Source organism: Adiantum capillus-veneris, chromosome 5, assembly GCF_014529385.1.
Source record: "Adiantum capillus-veneris isolate H3 chromosome 5, ASM1452938v2, whole genome shotgun sequence".
In the NCBI taxonomy this organism is placed as follows: Eukaryota; Viridiplantae; Streptophyta; class Polypodiopsida; order Polypodiales; family Pteridaceae; genus Adiantum; species Adiantum capillus-veneris.
Window position 1 is genome coordinate 21,071,037 of NC_140935.1, and position 24,810 is coordinate 21,095,846.

At 40.9% G+C, this 24,810-nt stretch overlaps 1 pseudogene; it reads left to right on the forward strand.

The window, feature by feature from the left end:
* The first annotated feature begins 8,244 nt into the window (after positions 1-8,244).
* Positions 8,245-8,728, forward strand: LOC147456981 (uncharacterized; annotated as a pseudogene).
* Positions 8,729-24,810: the final 16,082 nt, after the last annotated feature.

Below are 24,810 nucleotides of genomic sequence, written 5' to 3' on the forward strand. Positions count from 1 at the left end.
CTATCTTCCAGACCAAGTCTCAGAAATGGCTAGGACTGCCAAATAAAACCAAGTATGGCTCCACAAAGGCGTACAATTGGCAGTTTCCACAAGTAACGTACAATACCAGTAGACAATGCACTCAAACAGGCACCAAATGATGCATACCCACGACAACTGCAAGTGACACCACTGCTAGTATATCACTGTACTCCAGCTACCTGTACCTGTGTGAATCACCTATACTTGTACCTGTCCCTGTAACCTGTAACCTGTAATCCCGAATCTCCAAGCTTGAAGCTCGAAGCAGAAGGTACTCGAAGAAGATCCTCCGTGGGGGCACCAAAAGAATGTGAGCGGGATGGAAATACATAGAACGCCTCTATAAGGACCCGACACACACTCTTGGGATCATACACACACACACACACACACTATGGGGCACCACTCGGCTTACACAACCCGCCTGGCCGAGATAGGAAACACACCTATGGAGTGAGAGGAGAGAGACTACCCATTTACCCACTCCACACAGAGACAGCCACACACACACACACCCAAAAAACGCAAATCCAAAGAGGAGAACTACTGATGTTTAGATACAAAGAGCTTGGGCCAACACCAAGGGGGCAAATAGCTCACACAGTATGGGTAAAATAAGCCAGATACAATCACAAACTGGAACAGAAGCTTCGCTCATAGGAGACACTTACATAGCCAAAATAGCAAAAAAAGAGTGAGGAATTTGGAAAAATAGACTATGCCATCGCGTCCGGAACGGCCCAAAACCCCAGTCTACAATGTCAAAGTGCTCAAATTCGACCTCAGATGAGCAGATTTCGGTCAAAACAGGCTCCAAAAACCCCAAAAACACACCTACGGCTGTTCCTCCTCTCTTCTCCATGTTTTTTCTGGTCTTCTCTCAGTTTTTTCAGTTCCCACACTTAGATTTATTAGTTGGGCACCCTTGGCGTTTTGGATGACCTCAAACGGACCCCGAATAGGCCAAAAACTGACCTCGCAGTGCATAGTTGTCACCTTTTTGCATCATCCGCACACCTGGCACTCAGCTTTTTTCCAATAATGCATCCTGTAACCACGTGAAGTGGCCCCAAAATATGGCCCTCATGATGACCTTTCTGCATAAGTATCACAAGAAAACATCCACGTCGTGTCCGTACTCATCCACGTGCAAATATTGACCCCATTCGGTCTCGTGACGCCACTAGATGCCATCTGACGCATCTGCTTACCTCATGCCGTCGGCCCGCGGATAGCTTCCTCGAGAAGTTTTACGCGCTACCAACTCCTCATTATTGTAGAAAAAACACACTGGTACTGGTGATAGTGAAAATCGATGCATTATGTACACCCTGTCCTACCTGTACAGATGTGGGCCCCACATAACCACCTGGCTCTGGAAAATGGGCAATCCTTTATTTGATGCACCATGCATGTGTATGTACATATGCGCAATCCCTTGCTCCAAAAAACTCCTGACAGCATGTGAAAACCATGGCCGTTAAATTTTTTCATTCCTATTTCTCCCATGATTGTGCACTCTTATGTGCAGTGAGAAGAAGGCCTTACCCGGTTGATTGGGCGTGGTGTCTAGTCCTTGTGAGCACTCGACTCAAGGATTTTTACAAATTATTTGTGAATCTACTCTCCAATAACATGCAGCACCTCTTCACAAAAAACAAAACAAAAATTTGAATCTCAAAACATCCTTTTAAATGCTTGATGGGGATCTTTTGAATGCTCAATGAATCTTCTTTGAAATTTGTTGACGTTGGATGCTTGGTGAAGCTTCTTTGAAACTTGTTGACCCTTCTCTTATGAATCACTACAAGAGGTACTTAATAGTAGCGACGCTCAAACATGAAAAACCACGGCATCGCTATAGGCGTCGCTATGTTACTTGTAACATAGCGACGCCTATAGCGATGCCGCCAGGGCTAAAAAAAATAATCGAGAGCGTTCAAAAACTCAGATCTCAGATCTGAGTTTTCGGTGCACACTCAAGCAAGCAAGGTAACGCTCTCCCTCTCTCTCTCTTTCTTCTCCACACACACACACACACACACACACACACACACACACACACACGAGAAGAGGAAGAAGAGCTAGGTATGCTCTTTCCCTCTCCTCACTCTCATGTTCCCTTCCCCTCTTTCTCTCTCTCTCTCTCTCTCTCTCACACACACACACACACACACACACACGCACACATTGTGTTTTTGAGAGAGAGAGAGAGAGAGAGAGAGAGAGAGAGAGAGAGAGAGAGAGAGAGAGCACAAGCATAAACAAAAAACGCACACACACATGCATAAACAAAGAATGCACACACACATTGAGAGAGGAAAAGAGAGAGAGAGAGCATGCATAAACCAAAAACGCACACACACATGCCTAAACAAAGAATGCACACACACATTGAGAGAGGAAAAGAGAGAGAGAGAGAGAGAGAGAGAGAGAGAGAGAGAGAAGAAGAAGAGAATCTTAACATCGTAGGAAACTATCCCAAGAGACCTTAAAGATCTAGTCGACAGGAGTTGAACTCAAGACCTGTTATTCATGAGGGAAATGGCATAACCAATCTATCACACTTCGGTGAAAGAAAAGTTATACCATTTTTCTCTTTTTTTTATTGGCGTGCACACACACCCACACACACACGCAAGAAGAAGAGAGTTTAATTTAACATCGTAGGAAACTAATTAAAGAGACCTAAAGATCTAGCCGACGAGGAGTTGAACTCAAGACCTGTTATTCAAGAGGAAAATGGCATAACCAATCTACCACACTTGGGTGATAGAAAGGTTATACCATTTTTCTCTTTTTATTAGCACACACACACCCACACACAAGAAGAAGAGAGTTTTAACATCGTAGGAAACTATCCCAAAAGACGTCAAAGATTAGGTTAGATGTAGACTTACGTTAAATTGGATTTAGGTTTATTTAAGTTAAATTAGATTAGATTTAGGTTTATTTACGTTATATTAGATTAGATTTAGGTTTATTAATTTAGGTTTATTTACATTATATTAGATTAGAGTTAGGTTTATTTACGTTATTTACCTGTTATTGAAGAGGGAATTGGCATAACCAATCTACCACACTTGGATGGTAGAAAGGTTATACTATTTTCTTCTTTTTATTGTTTAAAATAAGGTTAGAATTAGATTTTCGTGTAGGCGTAACTCAAAGAGCCGTCGACGCTTGGAAGAAATGGCGAGAAAATTTTGTGCGCTGACAGCCTCGACAGTCCATGTGGACCAGCAATTCCACCTGCATATTCGACTGCTGCTACCATACAATAAGCCATCATGTTCAGCTAATGGAAGAGCAAATTGAGCCTACACAGAAATTACTGATGCAAGATGACGACTCCAAGGGTCACACACACACACCACATCCCGTCAAATCTAGAGTAAGAATTAAGTGCCTTGAGTAGACATCAGCTACATTGCAAGAATGGCATACCTGCATGCTACAAACAAAGATCTACTGTGAAAAGATGTTGAGATGCTGTGAAATGCTACAGCTAGAGAAGAGGCAAAGGGGTTTTGTCCACTACATGCACTATCATGTAGACGTGGGTGTGTAGATTTCTTGTACCCACAAATATAGGCATTGACCAATAATGACGAGATTATAACTCGGTGGTTCTGATCTCTGTGCACCTCTAGACCGAGGTGTGCGGGGGATGGACATGACTAGAGAATGTGAGGTAGTTTACAGTGTGAACAAAGAGAGAGAGAGAGAGAGAGAGAGAGAGCGAGAGAGAGAGAGAGAGAGAGAGAGAGAGAGAGAGAGAGAGAGAGAGAGAGAGAGAGAGAGAGAGAGAGAGAGAGAGAGAGAGAGAGACGGAGAGAGAGAGGGAGAGATAAAAGACGAAGAATGCCAATAGAAGATTAAATTTGTTGTCTAGGTTATAAGGTTTTTACCCTCATTATGAGTAGTGACGAGGATGTGGGGCCGTCCAACCGAAACACCTATCTCTCAACGAGGATCTTATGTCCTTGTAACCATCGCAAGCATGCTGTGCGACGGACAAGACACGTTTCTTTGCAGCACGTTTGCGAATTTGGCAAGTTCGATCCATCTATTATAGATCGAGTTGTTGCCAATTATAACTCGTCAGACTCTGACGCTGGCCAACAGGTAACAACCTTGCAACCCAATAGATCTGTTAGCAGGCGCTTTGGTCAAGCAGCATATGTAAGGCCGCAAGATGTAGCCTCTGACAACTCGAGGGATGATCATGCAGACCACATTCCCAACAAGGCACCATGGATTTTCACAAGAGCCCAAGAACGCAAAGTAAAAGAGACCATTCCATCTTTGCGGACCCCCACTCGCGTAATGCACTCGCTCCAAACGTGTTTTACTAAAGTGGGAAAGCTTACCGGTTTGAAGTCACACTACTGGCATAGAATGTGTCAGGTATGTTCATAGTGGAGTATATCATAGTGGTAATTGTGTAACAAATTTGTGTGTGGACTTTAATATCATTGCTGCACGTGTTTTGCAGTTTATTTTACCGGTTGCCATTGAGGGTTGTTTGTCTCTTGACGTCCGTAACACAATCTACAAACTTGCAAAGTTGGTGCAATGGATCTCACAAAAGGAGATCAACGTAGACTTCATACCATTCACCAAACTAAACGCTACGGAGGTTGTGTACATGTTTGAGAAACATTTTCCTACTACCATGCTAACCATTCAAGTGCATCTTCTTGTTCACATAGTTGATGAGGTGGAAATAGTTGGCACAATACATTCCAGATGGATGTTCTTTTTAGAACGTTTCATGAAAACGCTCAAGGGATATGTGAGTCAGAAGGCACGTCCGGAGGGTAGCATGGCAGAAGGTTGGCTGGTATCAGAGTCCCTTGTGTACATTGGAGAGTGGCTAGACGGATTTGATAAATCCCGGGACACACTATGGAGAACCATAGATGATGAGCACATATCTGGAATTGTCATGTGCAATCTCGGTGTTGAGAAGAAGATGACGGAAGATCTAGAGGCTAAAATCAACCGATTTTGCATGCTTCACAATCCAGTCATGCAGAAGTGGATTTCACAATATGAGAATGCAAAGCAAGAGCGACAAAGGACATGAATTGAGTGGAGACAGGAAAGACGACCACCGATGCACTATCTGACGGGTCTCGAGAGCCTACCAACATTCATGAGCTTAAGATGGTTGCACAACCAATTGAAAAGCACACAACAGTGTGGTGAAGAAGTGACTGAGGAAGAGTGGAAGTACTCTCGGGGTTGCCCGACCAAGGTAAGTTTGCAATGTACGACTAGTAACTTTCTAGATGTTTGAACGGCCACTCATAATCTTTGTTGGTTGTAGTATAAGTCATACACAGCAGCATGGTGTGAAGGTCGACATTTTAGGGTGGAACGGATCGACAAAAAGCGTTTGAATCATGGCAAAATTTGAACAGTCTAGTCGACGACGGTCCTCTGATGCAGATCCTGTGGTGGTAGAACTCACTTACTTCGGCACGCTACAACAGATTTTGAGGATCGATTATAGAGGATTTTTTGTCAACTTGTTCAATGTGAAATGGTTCAAGATAATCATGGAGGGTCGCAACTCTACTGTGCATAGAGGAGAGTCTGGTTTTCTTGAGGTGGATTCAACTAAGAAATGGACTGACCTAAGAGACACTTTCGTACTACCCGAGCATTGTGAACAAGTAAGTATGTAAATAGTTAACATCCCATTTTAGAATTTATGTGCTTGGAAGCTCTCATGTAAGTTATGTGGCTCTGGTATCAGAGTCCCTTGTGTACATTGGAGAGTGGCTAGACGGATTTGATAAATCCCGGGACACACTATGGAGAACCATAGATGATGAGCACATATCTGGAATTGTCATGTGCAATCTCAGTGTTGAGAAGAAGATGACGGAAGATCTAGAGGCTAAAATCAACCGATTTTGCATGCTTCACAATCCAGTCATGCAGAAGTGGATTTCACAATATGAGAATGCAAAGCAAGAGCGACAAAGGACATGAATTGAGTGGAGACAGGAAAGACGACCACCGATGCACTATCTGACGGGTCTCGAGAGCCTACCAACATTCATGAGCTTAAGATGGTTGCACAACCAATTGAAAAGCACACAACAGTGTGGTGAAGAAGTGACTGAGGAAGAGTGGAAGTACTCTCAGGGTTGCGCGACCAAGGTAAGTTTGCAATGTACGACTAGTAACTTTCTAGATGTTTGAACGGCCACTCATAATCTTTGTTGGTTGTAGTATAAGTCATACACAGCAGCATGGTGTGAAGGTTGACATTTTAGGGTGGAACGGATCGATAAAAAGCGTTTGAATCATGGCAAAATTTGAACAGTCTAGTCGACGACGGTCCTCTGATGCAGATCCAGTGGTGGTAGAACTCACTTACTTCGGCACGCTACAAGAGATTTTGAGGATCGATTATAGAGGATTTTTTGTCAACTTGTTCGATGTGCAATGGTTCAAGATAATCATGGAGGGTCGCAACTCTACTGTGCATAGAGGAGAGTCTGGTTTTCTTGAGGTGGATTCAACTAAGAAATGGACTGACCTAAGAGACACTTTCGTACTACCCGAGCATTGTGAACAAGTAAGTATGTAAATAGTTAACATCCCATTTTAGAATTTATGTGCTTGGAAGCTCTCATGTAAGTTATGTGGCTCTGGCAGGTGATATTTCATCCCACAAAGTCTACATCAAACTGGTGGTACGTCATAGAGGTAGCCCCTTGTAGTGCACAGACGTATGAAGGCTACCATGTGCCAGTCACAGCGGCATCAATGGAGGAGATCAGAGAAGATGCTCAGACAGAAGCCGTGGTGGTGGTGCCAGACAAACATCAAGCTGCTACTCTCTATGGGGTGCATGCAAAGGATCTACAAAATGAAACAGAGGACATCTGTTTAAATGGAGAGCTTTATATAGGTATGGAAAGTTATGCTGAGCTATGCGAGGATGAGAGAGAGATCTCTTAAAGCCATAAATATTGTATTTGAACAATTTTGCTCCGTTTTGTAAATTCAGAGTTATGCACTTGCCTCTTCCATCACTCAAGTTGAATAGAAGAAGAACGATTTTGGTTGCTGCTAGCCTTTGAACATTCCAAAGCTACAAGCACCTTCAAGTTCTCGTACGATTCTCTGTTTTGAACAATTTTGCTCCATTCTGTAAAAACTCTGGCTCTCTAACTATTTGCGTCATTGCGTCATTGTATTTATATGCATCATTGTATTTAATGGTCTTTGCATCCACTCCAGGTACGTATGCTCTAGGTATGTTCTCATAAGCAGAGACGACGAGCACCTCCTCTCTCTCTCTCTATCTATCTATATATATATATATATATCTACTTGTCCATGTTTTCTACTCCATTCATTCAAATATTAAGTTTAAATGTTCGTGTGTTTAATGCAGGTATGGATGATGAGGAGTTTCTTTCTTCTTTGTCGCCCCAGCAGAGACAGTGGTATGTGGAGCGTCATCGCTCCGGTGCACCATCGTGCGTTCCTACTCCATCCGCATCTCCCTCTGTTTTGGAGTCCTCAGCACGCTCCGAAGCTTTGGTGTCGACGAGACGATCTTCACACTCGTCTAGGCGTCGGTGCTCTAGTGGTGGCGGTGGCGGTTGTTGTGGGGGTGCTACCACCGATGCTTCGACACCACCTCGTGTTCGACGAGGCTCTTTACCCTCCCCTTTTTTTCCCGTTCCAATACCAGCCATGGCCTCTCCATCGACACCAGGTTTTGTGCGGCTGACGGGCGTTCCCTGTAGCTACACACCACTAGCTACTCCTCCAGAAGTCACTCCAGTGGACACTCCTCACTTCGGGGCTCAGACTCCAGTGGAGACACCTAGCGTCCATACCCCCGTTGACATGCCGCTAGAGACCCCTGTCGAGACACCCAAGTTCACGCGTCAGTGGGGCGAGAGGGCTTGCCTTACTTCGTCGACTTCAACAACGGCATCATCTTGGATGATGAAGGCAAGAAGGTGATTTTGCGCATGTGCGGTCTTTGCTCTCAGGTGTTGAGACACTACATACTAAACACCTGGAGTGAAGTACCGAATGAATTAAAAGATAAAGTCATCAGCATGCTTCATGAAGAGTTTCCCATTCCAACACGGGATGACCGCTTCAATGAAGATGTGATGAAGGTTCAAATGCGTGAATACTGCAAGCATAAACGTTCCGAAGTGAAAAAAGAAATCAAGCATGGGTGGAGCAGACCAGATTGGCTGGCCAAAGAATATTGGAAGCATGCAAAGAAAGAAGCACACGAGAATCTCGACAAGTGGAAGCAACAAAATGAGGCAGCCAGAGCGCGAGTAGAGGCAGGGAGCTCGCACCACTTGGGGAGCGGCGGGTGGGGTTTCGCATCTATGTTTGATAGTTTAGGGTTTATGGGATTTGAAGTTCTAGCATAATGGATTCTTTGTATGTTTTGACAGTGGTCGTTTACAGGACGTGATCCCACACCGTATGAGCATGAATACGCAGACAGGAAGGGCATAAATGCCCTTATAGACATCTTGAGTTCTCGCGGCGGCATGGTTAGTATTAGGGTTTATTCTTTTCTATTTATTGTATTGTTTTATAAACTTCGCTATATGTTTATACTTACAAAAAGCTATCTTATTGTTTTTTTCTGCAGAATCCAACAGACACGTTGCTTCGACGCAATGAGACGTCTGATTAGACGACGTCAGTTTAGCCATAGCTAGATAGCATTAGTTTCTTTTTGTCATAGATTATGTATCATGAGACGACTTTTATACGTCTTTTTGAAAACCATGTATATTTTTTAAATAATGAAAATGCTTTGTAACTATTACATTTGCAAAGATGCACAATCAAGTGATTTTGCCTATGTGTACAATTGTCATTGATTTATTTTCATCAATTCACGCTTGTCATTTTTGTATCTTTATTTTGCAAACAATACGTTGTCGAGAAATTTGCGGTCTTGCCAGGAAAGCACCGGGCTTATGGCTGTGAGAGTTTGTGAGAGAACTCAACAAAAACTATATGAAGGAGTTAAACCATAGATGCCATGAAGACTAGGGTTTGGAAAGAAGTGCAATCAAAGAAGACTCACTCTTTCTCTCTTGCACTCACACACACAAAGAAAGAACGCAAAAGAGAATGTCAAAACAATACGAAGATGAAAACATCAAGGCTATGGTCATATCGTATCATGGGTAATATGAAAGGGTTAATGGATGAGTTAATGGCATTCAATCTTGGCTGACCAAATAGGCTACTAATTGTTCTTTGGAATTGTAGTTTTGTGCTTACCATAATATATATATTTTGTCTATTGATTGGGATTAATTGTGTGTACAAATCCTCTTGGTTCATAGCAAGATAACTACGCTTACATCAAAAGAAAAATTATAGTCTATGAGAGGTAGTATGATGGTATCCGGTGATAGAAGTATTTCATTGAGCCTTTAAGGGCCGAAGAGAAACACTATACGTTGTTGAAAGTGTATTTTACGGCTAATCCATACATTAATTCTAATAGATCGTACAGAATGAAAACAATAGAAATGATCATCATGTGGGTTATTCATCTAGGATAGTATGTGAGGAATGTAGATATGAGAGAAGTGAAGAGATGAGAAGTTTCCCTCCCAAGCCCTATTCTTGCCCGTAGGCAATAAGGACACTGCGGGGAGAGATGTACCTATAGCAAAGTGAACCTAGAGAGGATGAATTACTAAGAATGAGAGAGATAGGTTTGGTTAAGGAGATGAGATTAGATACATATATATATTGATAGCTGTTTTTCGGCTTTCCATAATTGCCATAGTAAGTTACTCCACCCTACCAAATTCACCCAAACACTGTGGCTATCCCTACCATTTCATTGTACATAGGCGTGTGTGAGTTACGGGACTTTTTCCATATCTCCTTAAAAAACCCTCAGCTAGCTAGTCACTGGGTTAGTTGAGCCAAAAAAATAAAAAAAATAAAATATATTATGGCCCATTTGTGTGTAAATACTGCATTATATATATGGCCTAAATATAGGGATTTTTTATAATTATTTTGGTATTTTATTTAAATATTTTTACCTAGGTGTGTGTTTTATTAAACCTATGTACACCTTCTTTCATCCTCTTACACCATAAGTATATTTTTTGCCAATATGTACATACTCTAACCTTATATTTTTCCTTTATACAAATCACTCCCACATTTTCACCCTCACCCTCGTGAAAACAAAAAATTGATTTCTACTCATTGGTCACATTTATTATATTATTTACTTGCATACCTTTTCCTCTTTCACCCAAAATAATTCAAAGAGGGACCATATCATATGATTCCAATATCTTTCCATATCCATAACTCCTCCATATTTTTTATTATTATTTTTACTCATTATTCTAACACCATGTGTTCATTGAGCTAAAGACCATGAATAGTCTATACACTAGTCCCACCATGTATATATTTCTTTATTCACCAATAATCCTCCTCCATGCATGGGTCAAGGGCAACTTGTATGCTTTGTATTATGATATGACAAAGGAGGGGCTCACTCTTGGATGCATTGTACAAATTCAACAAAGGAGGGGGCCACTGAAGACTTTTTGTGAAGAAAAAACAAGTCTTTTGGTGGGATTTTTAATATCCATCTCCACTCCGAATTTGAAGCGGTGGTCAAAAGAGAAAATATAGCCCACGCTTTGAATAATCACCTCAAATTTTTTCATGATTTTTGGAGTAACCACTAGTGAGCTATGATTTTTTGAGTGGACCCTAATCTGCTCACTTTTCTCACAAGTAGCCCATAGTCTTCTCTCACCTCTTTCCACACTTCTACACACACACACACACACATCCCTCTCAATCCCTCACTCAAACCTGCACCTTCAATGGTTTCTCTCACCTTCTTCACCATTAACCTCCCCACTTACTCCCATAGCTCTCATATGAGCTCTCCATGTACATACACCATCTCTATGCCTCTCTCTATTATCTCCAAAGTACAATTCCATCTTACTCCTTATATATATACATACATTCAGCATGTGTACCATGCTTAACCTCTGCAAATCAAGAGATCTCATCAACGGAATTACCATTTTCATCACGATAATCAACCTTGGCGGCGGTGGCGTAAAGAAGGGAAGACGAAGAAGAAGATCGATAGTCATTTTGAGAACCTACACAAGTAAGTCCAAAACTTCTTCAAGCTTCACCATCACAAGGATTTTCTCACTTCATTCAACCATCTTACTTCAACCATCCACCTCATTCTACCCATTGTAAATTCATCATTAACTTTCTAGTGATTACTAACACTAACCACTAACATACTAACACAAAATAGCATTGGCCTAACCATAAAAGACACCTCACCTCAAGACATGTACAAAGTAACTCTCTCTCTCTCTCTCTCTCTCTCTCTCTCTCTCTCTCTATCTCTCCCTCCTTTTCCTTAAAACTCTACTTTCACCTTATTCACCATCAATAATGCTCTTTTTTGAGCCCACACCCATGACTCAAGCAGACAAAGAAGGCCCGCAATGTTTTGATATTCAAAAAAATCATAATCCTGATTTGTTATCTTGTAAATTAGGATTGCCAATAATCTTAATGAGGGGTCTCCAACCTATAAATAGGCCCCTCTCCTTCTTGTAAACCAACCTCCAACATCTCACATAGCACCCCAACACTCTATGGGTGAGGAGAGACTTAGGTGTAGCAACCACTTGTGAGCTTCACTCTTGGTGTGAGAGAAGCCTTCAAGCTACACATTGCAAGTGAGAGAGCGTGAGTTCCACAAGTCTCAAAACCACTATTGTATATGCTCCTTCATCATCAATAAATTGAGGTTTGGTGCATCAAAAGCGTGATTCGACGTTCAAATCTTCGTCCTTCCATTTGTGCAATACGGTTTGGTGAATTCAAGGTGACTTGTGTATTTTGGATTTTTATCGGTTGATCTTGATTTTAGAAAGTGTTTTAGCGTGTTTTTCATTGCCAGTTTTTTGTCCATTGTAAGAGGGTATTGTGGTGAGAGGTCTCCCACACCCTAAGACAGTGTGTGTGTGTGTGTGTTTTGGCAATGATTAGCAATCACTAAGCATTGAGTGAGTTTTGTACAAGTTCTACGATAGCATCATAACGAACCATCTCCATTTGCAAGTCACAAATAAGGTATTACGCAAGATCCATTCCTCTCTCTCTTTCCTTTTCTCTAGCTCTCTCTGGTCCATTTTGTGTGTGTCTTGGTGTGAGGTTGCTTGTGTGTGTTGTGTGGTGCATCTTCTTGGTTGTACCAAAATCTCTCTTGCGTCCTAGTTCGCATACCATAACTAGGTGGTGCCCCTATCTTGTTTGGGTTTGGCTGTGGGTTTGTTGTTGTGTTGTGCTTGTGGTTGCCCCAGCCCCATTTGAGCAGCACGGGAGCCTTGAGGGGTGTTTAGAGGTCGCCTCTCTTGTTGCCCGCCCCGGAACGCCTCAATTTTGGTGCCCCCACTGAGGACTAACTTTGTGCTTATTGTTGTTGTATTGCATGAATGCTTGAATTTTAGCATAATCAAGTAGATTATATGAATCATGAAAACTTGTATGACCGAGTTTAATTTCAAGGCAACAAAAATTGATCTAGAATATGGTTTGGATTAGCATAACATAAGAAAGGAAAAAAACATTTTCACATCAGAATCTAAATTTCATGTTAAAAGACCTTTCAAAACCTTGTGTAGTTAGTTGATGTCATGAGAGAAAATGATTGTTTGGAACTAATCTTTGTGTGGTTCTAGCATTGAGAGACTATGACACGCTATACCTTTGATGATATCCCAATCTTCTTCGGAAATCTAGAAGAAGATGTTGATGATTTTCTTGCTGATTTTAGAATGGTTTGTCATATCCTTGGTAAAAGGGATGACATTGAAAAAGGGGATTTTCTATTGCTATGCCTTAGAGGCAACGCTGAGCAATGGTTTTGGAGTATGTCTTTTCAGATTGAAGATGGATATACCCAAATTTCCAAAGTTTTGAAGGCCAGATTCTCTAAAGTTCCAACAACGGAGAAAGCATGGGCTTCACTACGAAGACTTCAACAACATGGTGAAGACTACTATGCTTATGAGGATATTTTTTCTCGTCAATGGGAAGGATGTGGATTTAGTTCTACATTTCCAGATTATGTAAAAATGGATCAATTTATTTCGGGTTTGTCTCCTTTCCTAAAGACTAAGGTTACTTGTAGTGGACCCTCTACCTTTGAAGAAGCGGTCACTATTGCCCGAAGGAAGTTTCACAAGTACTTCTACATCAAAAATGGTTTCCAGCATGCTGGAAGAACCAACCAACATGAAAGTGTTTCTATCAAGGAGTCATCTCCTTTGCCATACTTGTCTCCTTCTACTCCGACAAATGTTGAAGAAGTTACTTACATGCCAACTGATTATTCAAGTGCTAAAGTGTGTGGCCAAGATTCAAATGTGGAATCTCTTTCTTCTACCTTTATCACAAGCATGCAAAAATCGACACAAGATATCTCAAATGGCATTGATGATTCAATAATGGATACATCCAACCTTTTGGCGGAGGATCAATTTCTAGTCCGAGCAGACGAAGCTTTTGTGCAACATGACTCTATGGAGAATGAAGAACTTGAAGGTAACCTTGATCTTATGGAATGTTCTGAGAGTGTATCTTGTCTAAAAGAAGAGAGTGAAGAAGAAGATGAAATCATAGGTGGAGAGATCATAGACCACATTGATCATAAAGAGATGATTGTGTACATGGAATGCCAACTCCAAAACAAAGTAGAAGAGTGTGAGTTGAATCCAGGTGAGAATAATCTTGAAGAAGTGTTTGAGGATGTTGAAAAGCATTGGTATGACCCATGTATGTTAAGCATAGAGAAACCTATCATGCAAGAAGCCAAATGTTTCACAAAATCAAACAGTATTCGATCAACCTTTGAGGTGGTACAATGTGAGGAGTTACAACCTTGCCAAAGGGGGGGCTTAGAAGGGGATGAAGAACATGGGAGAGTAGTAAAAAATAAAATCATAAAAGGAAACTATCAGAAGGGTATCATTCTCTCCAATGGTGTTTTAGTGGGTGGCTCTTCATTCATGGGACAATCTCTTAGCAAGAAAATCCAAGCTTTTGAAGCCCCAATCATCTTCACTTTGGGTTTCACCTCTTCAAGGTCAACTTCTCCTCTCTTCACATATACCTTTCATCGGGGACACCATACCTTCTTAAGTGGAAGAGGACATGAATACTTGGTGATGAACGGATGTTTCCAAACCTTCTTCATTTGGTTCTTTGGTGTATGGAGGTCGCACATTGTGATGCTTCTGGTCTTCATCATAGATGAAAATCTTGTTGATTGCTACATGTGGATATTTCATCAATCAGTACAAAAATCTATTCTCTTCCAATGTGTTGGAGGCAATAGAAACCTTCCTCTGTTATCTACCTATGTGGTAAACTATTTGCAATACCTTCCAATAGCAGCTGGAAGCATGGATCAAGCTTTCCTAAATCATGAAGGCCATATAATTTTTGACTTGGTGAGCCTACACAGGTTGAATGAATTTTATGAGCTACAGTTCAGGAATTCGCTCATACAAGCTCTTGAAGATCGTAGCAGATACATCAACTTTACACAAGAGGAAGAGCAACCAATCTTTTATATCACATTCATAGTGATAGATGCAATGATGGACAACAGTAAAATCTACAAGTTTCTTCAATAAAAATCAGTAAGTGATTCCATACCATACATCTCGCTTTGGGAAAGATATTTCAAGATCTTTGATCCTGGGGGGTGCTTATGGAAACTTTCACGATGGAGGAGGTTTACTCTGTCACTTGATTTCATCCTGCTAGTGGCTTGAGAACCTTTCATATCCAACAAGGTTTTTTAATCATACAACAAAGGTTCTTCAAAGATGAGAGCAGACAAAGACAGACTTACACAATCTACATGTTGTACGATCGGATAAATGGTACATGAATGTACCATTATCTAAGGGGGGGCCTAATGATAGCTGTTTTTCGGCTTTCCATAATTGCCATAGTAAGTTACTCCACCCTACCAAATTCACCCAAACACTGTGGCTATCCCTACCATTTCATTGTACATAGGCGTGTGTGAGTTACGGGACTTTTTCCATATCTCCTTAAAAAACCCTCAGCTAGCTAGTCACTGGGTTAGTTGAGCCAAAAAAATAAAAAAAATAAAAAATATTATGGCCCATTTGTGTGTAAATATTGCATTATATATATGGCCTAAATATAGGGATTTTTTATAATTATTTTGGTATTTTATTTAAATATTTTTACCTAGGTGTGTGTTTTATTAAACCTATGTACACCTTCTTTCATCCTCTTACACCATAAGTATATTTTTTGCCAATATGTACATACTCTAACCTTATATTTTTCCTTTATACAAATCACTCCCACATTTTCACCCTCACCCTCGTGAAAACAAAAAATTGATTTCTACTCATTGGTCACGTTTATTATATTATTTACTTGCATACCTTTTCCTCTTTCACCCAAAATAATTCAAAGAGGGACCATATCATATGATTCCAATATCTTTCCATATCCATAACTCCTCCATATTTTTTATTATTATTTTTACTCATTATTCTAACACCATGTGTTCATTGAGCTAAAGACCATGAATAGTCTATACACTAGTCCCACCATGTATATATTTCTTTATTCACCAATAATCCTCCTCCATGCATGGGTCAAGGGCAACTTGTATGCTTTGTATTATGATATGACAAAGGAGGGGCTCACTCTTGGATGCATTGTACAAATTCAACAAAGGAGGGGGCCACTGAAGACTTTTTGTGAAGAAAAAACAAGTCTTTTGGTGGGATTTTTAATATCCATCTCCACTCCGAATTTGAAGCGGTGGTCAAAAGAGAAAATATAGCCCACACTTTGAATAATCACCTCAAATTTTTTCATGATTTTTGGAGTAACCACTAGTGAGCTATGATTTTTTGAGTGGACCCTAATCTGCTCACTTTTCTCACAAGTAGCCCATAGTCTTCTCTCACCTCTTTCCACACTTCTACACACACACACACACACATCCCTCTCAATCCCTCACTCAAACCTGCACCTTCAATGGTTTCTCTCACCTTCTTCACCATTAACCTCCCCACTTACTCCCATAGCTCTCATATGAGCTCTCCATGTACATACACCATCTCTATGCCTCTCTCTATTATCTCCAAAGTACAATTCCATCTTACTCCTTATATATATACATACATTCAGCATGTGTACCATGCTTAACCTCTGCAAATCAAGAGATCTCATCAACGGAATTACCATTTTCATCACGATAATCAACCTTGGCGGCGGTGGCGTAAAGAAGGGAAGACGAAGAAGAAGATCGATAGTCATTTTGAGAACCTACACAAGTAAGTCCAAAACTTCTTCAAGCTTCACCATCACAAGGATTTTCTCACTTCATTCAACCATCTTACTTCAACCATCCACCTCATTCTACCCATTGTAAATTCATCATTAACTTTCTAGTGATTACTAACACTAACCACTAACATACTAACACAAAATAGCATTGGCCTAACCATAAAAGACACCTCACCTCAAGACATGTACAAAGTAACTCTCTCTCTCTCTCTCTCTCTCTCTCTCTCTCTCTCTCTCTCTCCCTCCTTTTCCTTAAAACTCTACTTTCACCTTATTCACCATCAATAATGCTCTTTTTTGAGCCCACACCCATGACTCAAGCAGACAAAGAAGGCCCGCAATGTTTTGATATTCAAAAAAATCATAATCCTGATTTGTTAGCTTGTAAATTAGGATTTCCAATAATCTTAATGAGGGGTCTCCAACCTATAAATAGGCCCCTCTCCTTCTTGTAAACCAACCTCCAACATCTCACATAGCACCCCAACACTCTATGGGTGAGGAGAGACTTAGGTGTAGCAACCACTTGTGAGCTTCACTCTTGGTGTGAGAGAAGCCTTCAAGCTACACATTGCAAGTGAGAGAGCGTGAGTTCCACAAGTCTCAAAACCACTATTGTATATGCTCCTTCATCATCAATAAATTGAGGTTTGGTGCATCAAAAGCGTGATTCGACGTTCAAATCTTCGTCCTTCCATTTGTGCAATACGGTTTGGTGAATTCAAGGTGACTTGTGTATTTTGGATTTTTATCGGTTGATCTTGATTTTAGAAAGTGTTTTAGCGTGTTTTTCATTGCCAGTTTTTTGTCCATTGTAAGAGGGTATTGTGGTGAGAGGTCTCCCACACCCTAAGACAGTGTGTGTGTGTGTGTGTGTTTTGGCAATGATTAGCAATCACTAAGCAGTGAGTGAGTTTTGTACAAGTTCTACGATAGCATCATAATGAACCATCTCCATTTGCAAGTCACAAATAAGGTATTACGCAAGATCCATTCCTCTCTCTCTTTCCTTTTCTCTAGCTCTCTCTGGTCCATTTTGTGTGTGTCTTGGTGTGAGGTTGCTTGTGTGTGTTGTGTGGTGCATCTTCTTGGTTGTACCAAAATCTCTCTTGCGTCCTAGTTCGCATACCATAACTAGGTGGTGCCCCTATCTTGTTTGGGTTTGGCTGTGGGTTTGTTGTTGTGTTGTGCTTGTGGTTGCCCCAGCCCCATTTGAGCAGCACGGGAACCTTGAGGGGTGTTTAGAGGTCGCCTCTCTTGTTGCCCGCCCCGGAACGCCTCAATATATATATATATATATATATATGTTGGATTAGAGATGAAAATGAAAACAACAAGAAATCAAGAAAACATCAATGTAGAACACATCTTACTTGAAACCCTTCGGCACCATTATTGATGGGAGAGAGAAGAAGAGTGGATAATTCCACTTTGAATGATACACCAAGTGCAAGATCTTCTTTGATTAGATTTGATCTTCCAAGGTTAGCTTGTTGCAAGAATGGCTAGTCTCCCTCTAGGAGAAAGTGTAGGCTTGGGCTTATGTTAATGGCTAAGTACAATTAGGCATTACTACTCACTCCCTCAAGAATTCCTCTCATCAATGGCTTGAATGCTTGAGTTCCTTCCAAGGAAGAAGAGGTCCCCGTTTATAAGTGAAGGGAACCCCCAAGGGTTTACACAAGAAGAGAGGAGCTAGTGTGAACAGGAATTGGAAAAGTTGGAAATGAGCTGCCCCTACATGATGTGGGCAGACTGGGGTCTGGGGTCCAGTATTTTGATCATATCTCCTCAACCGTGGCTCCAAATAAAAAAGTAAAAATATGGACAAAAACTTCAGCTCATTAGCTACGATTTTCATTTTAAAATTGTTTTCCAATTCGGATTGGAACCTTGTGTAAAAAATTCATCAAAGTAGGGTCCATTTATGGCAGCAAAAGTCTTCATGTGGTCTCCTTAGCCTAGACTTTCATTTAATTCACAAGGACACCTCATGCCATATGAAAGCACGAAATTGCTCCTTGAAAAATTTTTGTAATCATGCTTGCAATAATGCATTAAAATAAGTGTATCTTTGAAATCATGCCACCTAGTGTCCCACTAGGATTTGATTCTCTCCTAGTAGCTATTTAAAAAGAAATATAAGAAAAGTATAAAAAATACGTAGAATATATATATATTGGAGTTTACCCTAGATATAGGATCTAGCTAGGGTGTGAGATGATAATGAAATAGTAGAAATAAGGAATCAATGCTTTTTGCCCCAAGTTAAAGAGGCGGAGCTATTGATGCTTTTCCCATAGTATTTTCTGATGGTAAAGTAAGGATAGGTTACCCTTGAGAAAAATAATAGGATGAGATAGAAGGCTTATTATTATACTTAAATATGCATATGTTACACTATAGGAAATATAATTATGTATCTAAAAAAATACAAGATAGATCTTGTAGCATGCGTTCCCACTATGTACGTGTCACAGCACGACATCCACCCCCTCTAAACCTACACATCCTCCGGTATGTTCCACGTTGTCTCTTTGTAAGATTATACCTCTTGTACATCTTCCTTGTCTTCTTCTTCACTGGATGATTCCAAAGCTTCATGTTCACTTTGATCTTCACCTGTGTTTTTCTCTTCTTCCTCATCAATATCTTCTAGATCATTGTCTCCTCTTCTCTTAAACATTTTAATCCTTTTTCCTGCAATGGGAATCTTTACTTCTGTACCATCTAGTTCAGACAAGCTGTAAGTAGCATTTTCATGCACATGCTTTACAACATACGGTCCAAACCATCTTTTTGAGAACTTACGCATGACTGTGTGCTGGTTATCAAGGCTACTATCATACACTAAAACCCAGTCACCTTTGTCAATTGCTTTGCTCCTGAGTCGATGTCGCTTATCAAAATAGTCCTTGTTTTTCAACCTTGCATTTTTGAGTCGTTCTTTTGCAGCTTCAATGTCTCCAGGTCTTCTCTCTAGCTGCCTTATACGCAGTGCAAGGAGATCTTCCCTACTAAGCCCCTCTTGCCAAGGTAGTACATTCCATGTGGGAATTGTATCCTCAATCGGCATCACTGGCTTTTGACCATGCATTAGCTCCGCAGGCATGTAGCCAGTTACTGAGCTATGTGTTGTACGATCAGCCCATAAAGCATATGGTAACAATTTTGGCCACTCACCAACTCTTCCTTCACAAGCCTTGGCCAAAGCTTTGATGATAGGAGGATGCCCTCTTTCACTCTTTCCATTGCCTTCAGGGTTGTAAGCTGTAGTAAGAGAAATCTTGATCCCTAATCTAGAAAAGAACTCCCTTGCTTCTTCGGCATCTAGTTCACCTCGATCTGCAGTGATTTTTCCCACACAACCATAACTGCAAATCACCTCATCAAGAAGGAATTTGCACACAGCTTCTATGGTCTTACCTCTTAATGCTCTTCCTTCAACCTGGTTAGTTAGGTCCTCTCGTGCAAGAACCAAGTATCTCATCTTCCAGAGTCCTAAAGGCATCGTGACTAGATCCACAACCCATTTATAGTGCATGGCTAGTGGATATGTAGGGTGCAATCCATCACGATGTCGAACATTTGAATACATTTGACAAGTTACACATGACTCTACAAACTCAGATACATCTTTATACATACCCTTCCACCAGTATTTTTCTTTCAACTTGGAGAAGGTTGCCCACACACCCCTGTGTCCAGCCCATAGACTCTCATTAAACTCTTGCAGGAGATTTACTTGAGTCTCTTTTTTACATATAACCCGTTGTGGTGTAGCACCCTTTTGTTTAGGATGCTTCCACAAGTAACCATCCCTTAAAAAGTACCCATATGATTTCCTGCGTATCCTCTTGAATTCTTGTTCAGACCAATCATCCTGTTTTGTTAGAGTACTCAAGTACCTTCCAATAGAAATCCAATCACCTTCATAAAGATCTTTCAAGAACAATTCAAGTGAATTAGTCATGCAGACATTGTTACCTTTGACATGAGAGATAGAATAGAATTTTGTGCCTACATCGTCTCCCTCATCAATCATTTGTGACTCATCTTCATACCTTGCCCTTGAAAGCATATCTGCCGCTGTATTGTCTTTACCTGCAATGTGCTTAAACTCGGGATTTAAGGACTTAATGTAGGCAATCCACCACAACATAGCAATGTCTGGTGTTGAGCAGCTTGTAATCATCCCAAGAAGTGGTAGACAATCTGTTTCTACAACCACACATGCACCAATTAGGTACTCTTTCCCACTTTTCAAGGCTGTAACCATACCCCATAACTCTCTCTTTATCTGTGGATAGTTTCTTTGGCGAGCACTTAGTACCTTTGCTCCAAATCTTACCACATACCTGTGTCCTTCTTTGTCATCTTTCCCTATTGCCCATCCAATCCCTGTAGGACTGGTATCTACTGTCACAATCACTGGCCTTTGACACTCATAGTCTACCTTTCTCAAAGTCGTTGCTGACTGGAGTAACTCCTTTAGCTTTTTCATGGATTTTACATGTGCTTCTGTCCATTTAAACTTTTGATTCTTTTTAAGCAGGTGATAAAGAGGATCAGCTACATGTGCATAATGTGGAATCCAAATAACATAGAAGACACATGCTCCCAGAAACCTTCTAACCTCAGTGATGCTAGTGCATGTTTCTTTCATTCTTTGGAGGGCATCTACCTTTGATGGACAAGGTTTCCTACCATATGGCCCGCACATGTGCCCCACAATGAGCACTTCTTTGACACCAAACATAGACTTTTTCCCTGACAATGTAAGATTCACTTCTTCCAACCTAGACAAAATTTTATCACAATCATTTATGTGATTTACCACAAACCTGCGATATCCCTTGAGATCCAAAGCTTCATCTTTGTCACTTTCTTCACATCCTTTGATAGGCAAATCATCAATGAAAGGCATTGTGATTTGAGGAATAAAGTCACGTAAGACCTTATTCATCCCATTCATCATATGTGCTACCGAGTTGGTGGCTCCCTGTGGCAAGGTACACATCCTTACCAAACCCAAAGGTGTCCTCATGGTTGTCAAGTCTCTGCTTTCGATTGCAAGCTGAAATTGATCATACCCGGAGTAGAGATCCCCCATTGAGTAGATTGCCCTCCCTGCAAACGCCTCTACAAATTCATCCACAATTGGACCTGTACCTACATTTCTAATTGTCACCTTGTTCACTGGTTGCATATCTTGGATGAAGCGTAGAGAACCATTCTTCTTTGGAACTGTGAACCACCTGTTTGAGTATGGAGCACAAGAAGGCTCCAAGATTCCCATTTTGATTTTCTCATTCAGTAGCTCTACTAACTTTGGCAAATGAGCCTTTGGAACCGGAATAGGCCGCAGATTCCAAGGCACATGAGGTATTGTGAAAATTACCATAGGAGCTACAATATAAGGATCAACACATCCTATCTCATGTGGCTCAAATGCAAAAGCCTTACTATGCTTTGAAAGCATTTCTTTGAAGCACTTTGTCTCCTCCTGTGTTAGAAACTCCTCGCAACCAATCTGCAACTCTTGAAAGGACTCCTTTGTGAAGGTATGCCCGATCTTTTTAGGATTCCGCAAACTTGGTTGTAAAGAAGCCTGTTCAATCTTTTCCTTGTTGTTGGGTGGTAAGGGTGAAGCTACTGGTTTCACCTTCTTTGCTACACTCTTGTATTTAGTTTCAACATGGACTTCTGGGCCAACTGTTTGGCTTTCTTTAAAGGCTTCTATTACTTGATACATTTCCATAGAGCAAACTTCCACAACTTCATTTTCAAGATGCAAACTAGACCTCATTATAGCATCAAGCTCACCCATAGTATCTACAAAAGAAACTTGTTCACACAAACCCAAAACATTTTCAGTAGGTTTTAGCAACCCACTCTGTTTCATGCCTATTTGTACATTATGCACATATTGCCTCTCATATCTCTTCAAATCTTCAAGTTTTGTAAAACATACTGATCCATTCCTTGTTACCAAGGAGCTCATCGAGAAAGTTTCACCTATTTTTGGATCAAGCGAGACCCTTTTTCTTTCTGTACCACTGCAATCCCGCTTTACAATGGTACTTGGCCAAAACCCATCATTTCTCTATGATCATGAAACTCTTTGCTTACCTTTGGTAGAGGATGTTCTCTGAGGTTGTCACAATTTCTTTCATGGTTTACACAGACTGTGAGAAATTGGATAGCTCGTTTACCATCTTTGCTACGTATTCTAGCATATGCTGAACCATCGTCCATTACCTTTGTTTCCATTCAAACTCCCACAATGTAGGGTTGTCCAAGGATGAGATGATATGAAGATGTATCCTATACAAAGAAGTTTTGGTCAATCTTTACATCACCTATTGTTACCTTCACACCTAGACATGCTGCATACAATTCACCGGATGAATTGTTTGCCACTTTTACCATCCAGCCATGATCTGTGTCCATCGGCCATTTGCACTTGTTGTAGAGAATCTTTGACATTATGTTTATTTCTAAACCATTGTCAATCAAGGCAACAAATTGCTCTTCAAGATCACCTACCTTGACCAAAGTTTCTGTAGTAGCCCTTGCCCAATGACTTCGTGAATAGTAACTCCTAGGAATATCTTCAACTTCTTCATCATCATTTGAGAAATACACTTGCTTCACTCTCCCACTAGATTGGTAGCATCCTACCACAACTCCATCATTCTCCTTATTTTGCAGTTGCATCCCTTGTGTCTTTGAGGTTTCCCCTTCAACCTGTGGACGAGAAACTTCAGCAAGGGTTTGCCTCTTTCTCTTGATGATGTCAATGATCTCCTCATGGAATTCATGCTTTGCAATGCCAAGAACTTCTCGCAGAGTAAACTCAATCTTGCTATTCAAGATCCTTTCCTCCAAGACTTTCTTTAAATCTGTAGCAACCTCAATATCAGATTGTAGTTTATAAGTTGGGCCTTTTGTCTTACCTTTCGTTGGATCTTTCTTCTTTCCTGTTGTAGACTCCTCCATGAGTACTTCAAGTGGAGATGCTCCTTGTGTTGAGGGTGTTTGAGAAGGCATTGAGTCGCTTCTTCCCCCACTTCTAGAAGCTCTTTTTGATGGTCCTTCATCAGAATTCTCACGTCTGCGCTTCTCTTCTACAATTGCCTCATTTTGTTGGCATTTTGTAATGTAGGCATGCACTGACAATGAGTCCACTGGATCATTCCATCCTGTTTCTAGACGTATGCAATCACCTGCTTCATGTAGAATCTCTTTTGTAAGCTTTCCCTTTTTAGCTAATTGCATGACATTTGGCCAAATTTGACCATGATGGTCACTCACCTCTTCATCACAAAAGTGTTCAATTTTTACTCCATAAGTAGCTGCCTCAACTGAAGAGGTGGCATGCTTGGTTGCCATATCTTCAACTAAGGTTTGCATTACCCCCTTCCCAAAGTTAGTTCTCAAGGGTAGACCTGTCTCTCTTAAGTGGATTTTACCATCCTTAAAAAAGACAACATCTTTTGACAAAGCATCACTAAAATCATCACAATCCCTTCTTACATGGTCTGTACTATCACACCAAATACATCTATTAACAAACCCTTCTTTGGGCTGTTGTCTTTGCCTAGGAAGTGGCCCTGATGGTTGGCCTTTTTCTTCAAGCTTTGCAAACTTCACCTTCAAGTCACGCATTCCCTTCACAAGCTCATCTAGCATGGACTCATCAAACTTAGGAGCGATAAAAGTAGGCTTTACCATTTTGTCAGAAGTTGAGATGGAAGGACTTGTAGTGTTTACTACCATCTTGTCCCTTCTTCTTTGTCGTTTGGCAAGCAGTGAGACAGCACCTTCAACCTCATTCCAGTCGGTCTTTAGTCCTTGCTCAGCATCTTTATCTTCAAGAAGAAGCTCCAAATTTTCTTGAACCTCTTTACCTGCAGCTTGTAAGAAAAGATCTGTCTTCTCTGCATCTAGTGTGGCCCTTTCTGTCCTAGTGAGTTGTGCATAGCGCCGCTCAAATTCCCTAAGTAGCTCTGTTATTGATAGTCCTTGCTTTGGCTTGACTACCCATTCTAAGAATGTCCTTTTGGTCACTCTAAATGAGTCCTCCTTTAAAGCTACTTTGAGTTCTTCCCAATTTCTCCCATGCCCATCTTTAATTGCCCTAACATGCTCCCTAATTTCTGGAGCAACAACTAGCTCAAAGCTTTGAATCATCTCACCTTCTGACACGCGATGCATCTCCATCTCCTTCACATACTCGCGTAAGTACTTGGTTACATCTTTGACATTGAACTGATCCATTCTGTTGACGACCGCTTGTATGGCCTTCGTTGCTGAAATCTCCCTTCT